Source organism: Panthera leo, chromosome A1 (assembly GCF_018350215.1).
Source record: "Panthera leo isolate Ple1 chromosome A1, P.leo_Ple1_pat1.1, whole genome shotgun sequence".
NCBI lineage: Eukaryota > Metazoa > Chordata > Mammalia > Carnivora > Felidae > Panthera > Panthera leo.
In genome coordinates, this window is record NC_056679.1 from 29,087,022 (window position 1) to 29,094,606 (window position 7,585).

General features: G+C 38.7%; 1 protein-coding gene across 2 annotated transcripts in view; it reads left to right on the forward strand.

The window, feature by feature from the left end:
* The window catches only part of KBTBD7 (kelch repeat and BTB domain containing 7), a 70,153-nt gene extending 62,568 nt beyond the window's left edge, over window positions 1–7,585 (forward strand). The window contains exons 3-5 of one of the 2 annotated variants that reach the window (XR_006199428.1): window positions 3,640–3,775; window positions 5,320–5,391; window positions 7,530–7,585. The gene's annotated coding sequence lies outside the window, so the exon portion shown is untranslated. Of the gene's footprint in view, window positions 1–3,639; window positions 3,776–5,319; window positions 5,392–5,694; window positions 5,726–7,529 lie in introns of those variants that run through there. The other variant, XR_006199430.1, reaches the window with a different exon arrangement.

A 7,585-nucleotide genomic window follows, 5' to 3' on the forward strand; every position in this document is an offset into this window, starting at 1 on the left:
ATAAACTTAAAAATAAAAAGTGTTGTTATAAAAAAAATGTATATTGTAACATCAATAACCAAAAAGGGGGGAGGGTATGAGTAAAGGTAGAGTTTTGTATGCAGTTGAAGTTTTTATCAGCTTAAAATAGGATAATTATAAAATACTTTATGTATGCTGATAGGTTACCACAGAGAAAAAAACGTGTAGAAAAACACAAAGATTGGGGTGCCTGGGTGGCTCAATCAGTTAAGCACACAATTCTTGGTGGTTCTCATCAAGAATCCCATCCCATGGGATCTCACGGTTCATGGGATCAAGCCCCAAGTTGGACTCTGCACTGAGCGTGCAGCCCACTTCAGATTGTCTCTCTCCCTCTCTCTTTGCCTCTCTCCCACATACGTGCTCTCCCTCTTTCTCAAAATAAATATACTTTAAAAAAAAAAAGAAACACAAAACATTAAAAAAAAAAAAGAATCAAAGTATACCACTACAAAAAAGTTCATCACATCACAAAGAAAAATAGCAACAGAGGAAGTACAGAATAAAGGAACTACAGGGGTGACTGGATGCCTCGGTTGGTTGGGCCCTGACTTCTGCTAGGGTCCTGATCTCGTGGTTTGGTTTGTGAGCTTGAAGCCCACATTGGGCTTGCTGCTGTCAGTGCAGAGCCCACTTGGGATCCTCTGTCCCCCTCTCTCTCCTCCTCCCCTGCTTGCTTACATGTGCATTCTCTCTCTCGCCCTCTCAAAAATAAAGAGTAAAGAAAAAGAATAAAGGAACTACAAAAATCTGAAAACATTAAGACAGCAATAGTAAGTCCTTACATATCAAAAAGTACTTAAACATAAATTCTCCAAGCAATAGCATAGAAAGACTAAATGGGTAAATAATAAATTCCAATGATATGCTACCTACAAGAGACTCACTTTAGCTTTAAGGACACAGATAGGTGAAAACTGAAGGTATGGAGAAAAATACTCCAAGAAAATGGACACCATAATGAGCAAGGGTAGCTACATTTATATCAGACAAAATAGACTTAATGTAAAAGAGGGTAACAAGAGACAAGGTCATTATATGATGATAAAAGGGTCAATTCATCAAGAGGATATAAATTGTAAATATTTATACACCCAACATTAGAGCTTCTAATTATAAAAAACAAATAATAATGGAAAGGAAAGTAGAAATGAACAAAATAAAATAATTATACAGAATTTTAATACTCTACTATAAACAATGGAGAGATCACCTTGACAGAAAATAAATAAGAAAATAGCAAGTGTAAACAATACTATACCAAATGGACCTAAGAGACAAACAGACATTCCATCTAATACCAGTAAAATACACATTCTTCTCAAGGGCACATAGAACTTTGTCCAGGAAAGATCATATGTGAGGCCACAAAGCAACTCTTAAAACTCAAAACGTTGAAATACCACCAAGTATCTATTCTTACCACAATAGTATGAAACTAGAAATCAATAACAAGAGGTTAATTAGAAAATTCACAAGTATGTGGAAATTAAACCACACACTTCTGAACTAACGGGTCAAAGAAGAAATCAAAGGAAAAGCCAAAATATTTTGAGACAAATGAATAGAAACAACATACCACAACGTATGAGATGCAGCAAAAGCCATTCTAACAGGGAAGTTTAGAGCAATAAATGTCTAAATTGGGAAAAAAGAAAGTCTCAAGTAAACAACCTAACTTTACATCTCAAGAATTAAAAAAAAGAGAGCAAACTAAATCCAAAGACAGGAGAAGAAAAGAAATAAGAAAGATTATAACAGAAATAAATAAAAGAGACTAGAAAAACACACCATAATCAGGTGAGATTTATCCCTGTGATGCAAGATTGGCTTAACATAAGCAAATCCATAAATGTGATACATCAATCACATTAACAAAATGAAAGATTAAAGTACATGAACATCTCGATCAATGCAAAAAAAAAAAACCCATTTGACAAAATTCAAGATCCTTTCATGATAAAAGGTTTCAACAAATTTGTTATAGAAGAAATGCTTCTCAACACAGTAAAAGCCATATATGAAAAGTCCACAGCTAACATCATATTTAATGGTGCAAAGTTGGATTTTTTTTTTTTAAGATTAGGACCAAGACAAGAGTGTCCACACTTACCACTTCTCATCAATACATAATCAACTTAATCATCAGGAAAAAAGAAATCAAATCCACAATGAGCTGTCACCTCACTTCTGTTAGGGTGATAATATCAAAAAGACAAGAGATAACCAGTGTTGGTGATAACAAGAATGTGGAGAAATGCTTTATTCAGCACTGTTGGGAGGAATTTAAATTGGTGTAGCCCTATGTAACACTATACAGAGATTCCTCAAAAAATTAAAAATAGAACTACTGTATGATCCGGCAATCCCACTTCTGGGTGTATATCCACAGAAAATGAAATAAATATCTTGAAAATATATCCCCACTCCCATGTTCATTACAGCATTACTCACAAGAGCCAAGATATGGCTATAGCCTAAGTATCCATTGATGGATGAGTAAAGAAAATGTAGCATACACATATAATGGAATATTTTTCAGCCATTAAAAGAAGGAAATCCTACCATTTGCAACAACATGGGTGAACCTGGAGGATATTATGCTAAGTGAATGAAATAAGCCAGGCACAGAAAGTCAAATACTGTATGATCACTTATATATGGAATGTAAAAATCTCAAACTCATAAATCCAGAGAATATATGGTGGTTGCCAGTGACTGGGGTTGAGGAAATAGGGACAGGTTGGTTAAAGGGTATGAAATTTCAGTTGTAAGATGCATTAAGTTCCAGGTGTCTAATGTACAGCATGGTGACTATAGTCAATAATACTGTATTGTATACTTGAAATCTGTTAAGAGTAGATCTTAAATGTCCTCACCACAAAAAAATTTTTAAAAGGTAACTATGTGAAGGGATGGCTGTATTAATTTAGTTGTGCTAATCCTTACACAAAATATCTTAAATCATCATGTTATACACCTTTTAAAAATCGTGTTGTACAACCTTACTATATATAATTTTTATTTGTCAATAATACTCCAGTAAAGCTGAGAGGTGGGAGGAAAGAAGTGTGTTGTTTACCCCTTACACATGTTGGGGTTCTCCAGTTATTTTTCTGTTAATGATTTCTAGTTTAATTCCACAGTGTTCGGAGAGTATACTTTACATGATTTCTATTCTTTGAAATGTGTTAAGGTAAGCTTTATGGCCCAGAATGTGGTCTATCTTGGTGAATGTTCCATGTGAATTTGAGAGGGATGTATATTCTGCTGTTGAAAATGAAGGATTCTTCAAATGTCAGTTTAGAGTCAGACGATTGATGGTGCCTTTCTATTCAACTAAAGTAGTCCTCCTGTATCCATGGTGGATAAATTCCAAGGTCCCTCATGGATGCCTGCACAAGCAGATACTACCAGAACCTCTAAATACTGTTTTTTTTCCTATACATACACACCTATGATAAAATTTAACTTATAAATTAGGCACAGTAAGATTAACAGCAATAACTAAGAATAAACTAGAACAATTATAGCAATATACTGTACTGATAGTTATACGAATGTGAACTTTCAAAATATCTGACTGAACTGTACTCATCTTTCCTCTTGTGATTTGAGATGATAAAATGCATATGGGATGAAATGAAGTGAGATGAATAACGCAGGCATTGTGACATTGCATTAAGCTACTATTGACCCCCTGACAATTCGTCAGAAGGAGGATCATCTGCTTCCAGCCCACAGTTAACCACAGGTAAATGAAACCATGGACAACAAAACCATGGATAAGAGAGTGCTACTATATATATCCTTAATGATTTTCTGCCTGCTGGACCGATCAATTTCTAATAGGTGTTGAAGTGCATTTTATATAATTATATTTTCTCTTCTCTCTTGGCATATCAATTTTACTTCTATTTAATTTTTTCTTTCAGTGTTTCAGACTATTGTCTGTGCAGTGCCCTAGGGGTAGTAGACAGCTAAAAACCATCTCTGATTTTTACAATCCCATGGAATCCAGGACTGCAAGCCCTCCTGGCCTCCAAAGCCAGGCACCAGAAACGTATGAAGATTTGCTTTCTGAGATGCTGGCACTCTGGAGTATTGAACAGAGGGAGAGCACAAAGAAAGTGCCTTCCCTCCCTGGTCTCAGAAAGGTTTACAGTCAGCTCCTATAAGTACATTTAATTAGAAGCCTGGCCCTCAGGCTGCACCTATGATGATAAGGCCTCTTTCACAGAAAGAATGAGCTCCTGAGTCTGTGACCTCTTGCTATATCCGTGGTGGTATCTGTTTAAGAACTCTTTCTCAGTTGGTTTCAGTCCTGTGGGACCCACAAGCTTAAGCCCTGTTGGCCCCTAGAGTCAGGCAATGTAGGGGTGTTCCCTGAATACAGCTGCAAAAATCAGTGTACCAGACAAGTATATAAGCTCCTTTCTGGAAAATACCATTGAGAGGGAGTGAAGCAGCAGGAGAGCACAAAGATTGCATCCCCTGGTCTCTGTTTCCTGGGAATAGCTCCATAGAGCCCTCTAAGTGTGCCAAACCAGAACTGCTCCCCAAGACCAAAGCTCCTAGAGAAAGCACATAGGCCTCTTTCTCAGAAAGCCTGGGTGTGTGTTTCAGTTGGCTCTCTGTGTAGTGCCCTGGGAGAGGGAGTCTGCCAATAACTGTCTCTCTGTTACAGTCCTTTGGGACCCAGGCCTCCATGGCCAGGTGATTAAGGGGAAGCAGAAGGGGAAGTGCAAGGGGAAGGAGGAGGAGGAGAAGGAGGAAGAGGAGGAAGAAGAAAATGGAAAAAATAAAAGATGGTGTCCACTGGTTTTAGCAAGGCAGAGTGAGAACATGGAAGATGATTTTTTTTTTAATTTAAATCCAAGTTAGTTAATATAGTGTACTAATGGTTCCAGTAGAATTTAGTGATTCATGACTTACATATAACACCCAGTGCTCATCCCAACAAGTGCCCTTAATGCCCATCACCGATTTAGCCCATTCCCCACCACCTATCCTCTAGCAACCCTCAGTTTGTTTTCTGTATTTAAGAGTCTCTTATGGTTTGCCTCCCTCTATTTTTATCTTATTTTTCTTTCTCTTCCCCTCTGTTCATCTGTTTTATTTCTTAAATTCCACATATGAGTGAAATCATATAATATTTATCTTTCTCTGACTGACTTATTTCGCTTAGCATAATACATTCTAGTTCCATCCACTTTGTTGTAGGAAGAGGATGCTATTAACCTTACAAATAAAACTGCCAGTTATATTACCAGCAAAAGATAATTTTTTTTTTTTCAGGAACTGCAGAGAACTACAATCTAAGACAAGCAAGCTAGAAAACCACAAGCAAATCTGGAGAACAAAGGAAAGGTAGCTCTTTTATAGAGGAGAGAGAGGAGTTGGGAAGGGCTGTTATAAACAAAAACTCCATTGGCTTAAACTGAGAGCTGGAAGTATAGTGGTTTTTCATTGGCTGAATTATGACTCTCTCTCATTGGTTGGACTGTTGAGGGGGGCCAAGAAGAAACCTTCCTTCCTCTTGCTGGGAAAGTAAAGTAATATCCACTGGGATTGGCTAGGAGTGGTAGGGCTGAGCACTTGCCTTCCCCCCCCCCCCCATTCCCCAGTCCTGACTCCATTCTAAATGAGTTTTCCTTTTATTGATTTTCACAGTGTCCACCTAGTGGAGCATAAAGATGAGAACTGCTGGAAAGGAAAAAAAACAAAAAACAAAAAAAGGTGCCTATTGGCTCTAGAAAGGTAGAGGGAGAGCAGGAGGATGGCACCTACTAGCCTCCATTCCTGGAGAATATTCCATCAAGCCCATGCCCCTTTGACCAATGCTTTAAATGTGCAAATGAGTCTCTTTCATGTAAAGTCTAGGTGCTTTCCAAAAGGCTGCTTCTGTACTGGGCCCTGGGAAGGGTGAGTCTGCATGTGAGACCTTTAAGAGCCATTCCTCAGTTCCTGCAGCCCTTTGGGTCTTATGGATGGGAGCCCTGATGGTCTTCAAAGCCAGATGTTTTGGGGGCTCATCTCTTAATTGATGGTCTTAAAAGGTGGCATGCCCACGGTGGGGTATGAACACTTCATCCATCATGAAGCAGCTCTGGGTTGTGAGTTCTCTCCCAATTGTGTGTTCTTCCACTGGGGGTGGAGTAAATGGCAAGATTGTTCTCAGCCTTACTTACCTGGTTCCATGTGGATTCCCCTTTATTTGCTAGTGCAAAGGGGTCAGTCCATCAGTTTTAGGAATTTTTTTTTTTCCAGAGGAAATTTTTCTGTAAATAGCTCTAAATTCAGTCTGTCCATGGAAGGAAGTGAGTTTAGAATCTTCCTATATCATCATCTTTTTTTTTTTCTTTTATATATATATAGAGAGAGAGAGAATGTGCAAGTGGATAAGGGGCAGAAGAAGAGAAAAAGAATCTTAAGCAGGCTCCACACTCAAAGCAGAGCCCAATATGGGGCTTGATCTCATGACTGTGAGATCATGACCTGAGCCAAAATCAAGAGTCAGATGCTTAACTGACTGAACCACCCAGGGGCCCCTATATCACCATCTTGAACTGGAACCTACATCATTTCTTTTTTTTTTTTTTTTCTTAAGATGTCCATTTCTCTTCTTACATTGCCCAATTTTTGCATGTTGTCTACTTTAGCCTACAGCACTAAGCATGCTATTCATAATTGTTCCAGTTCCTAGTCTGATAATTCCAACACCCTTGCCATGTCTGGTTCTGGTGCTTGCTCTGTCTCTTCAAATGGTCTTATTAAATGCACTTGCTCTATACCCTTGAAACTAACATTATGTGCCAACTATAATTTTTAAAAATACAGTAACATAACCTTGTGTGTAAACTGTACTCAAATGCAAAAGGGGGGGGCATTAAACACAACAAAATAAAATAAATACTGCACCTGCTCTGTCTCTTCAGATGTTGGCCTTTCTTTCTTCATAGCCAAACATGATGTACTGGGTAAAAGGCACTGTTGTAAGTAGGCCTGTAGTGATGTGGTGGTGAGGTGTGTGTGGAGGGCACATGTTCTATGGTTCTGTCATTCTATGATTAGGTTTCAGAGTTCATACCTCTGAACTGTGAGCTTTCAAGGTTTTTGTTTTTAAATTCTTTTCCTTCCCCTTAGGTCAGATACAATTTGGATTGAGTGAGCAGGAGGTGGGTATTTCTCTTCCTTTAGGTCAGTTAGGCTCCAATAAGACCCCAGCAGGTGAGGCTCTGATTAACTAGTTTCTCCTGAGAATGATCCTTGTTAAGAACAGAGGGTTCTGACGGATTTAAAAATGGTTGCTTTTCCCTCTCTCCCTTCAGAAGCATGAGGGGATTTTTCTCTATATTTGTTGTGAAGCCTGGTCAAGGTCCCAGAGGTAAATCTTACAATTTGGTGCCCACCACTCGACCCCCACCCATGACTGGGTCCCCTGGAGTTGTTAACTCTCGAGTTGTCCACACTGAGCCCTCAGCAATTCATCAATTTTCATATTTCAGGTTTTTCCACCTTGGCACTGGTTCCTGCAGCAGTTTCAGCCGCTGGGTGTCTGCTC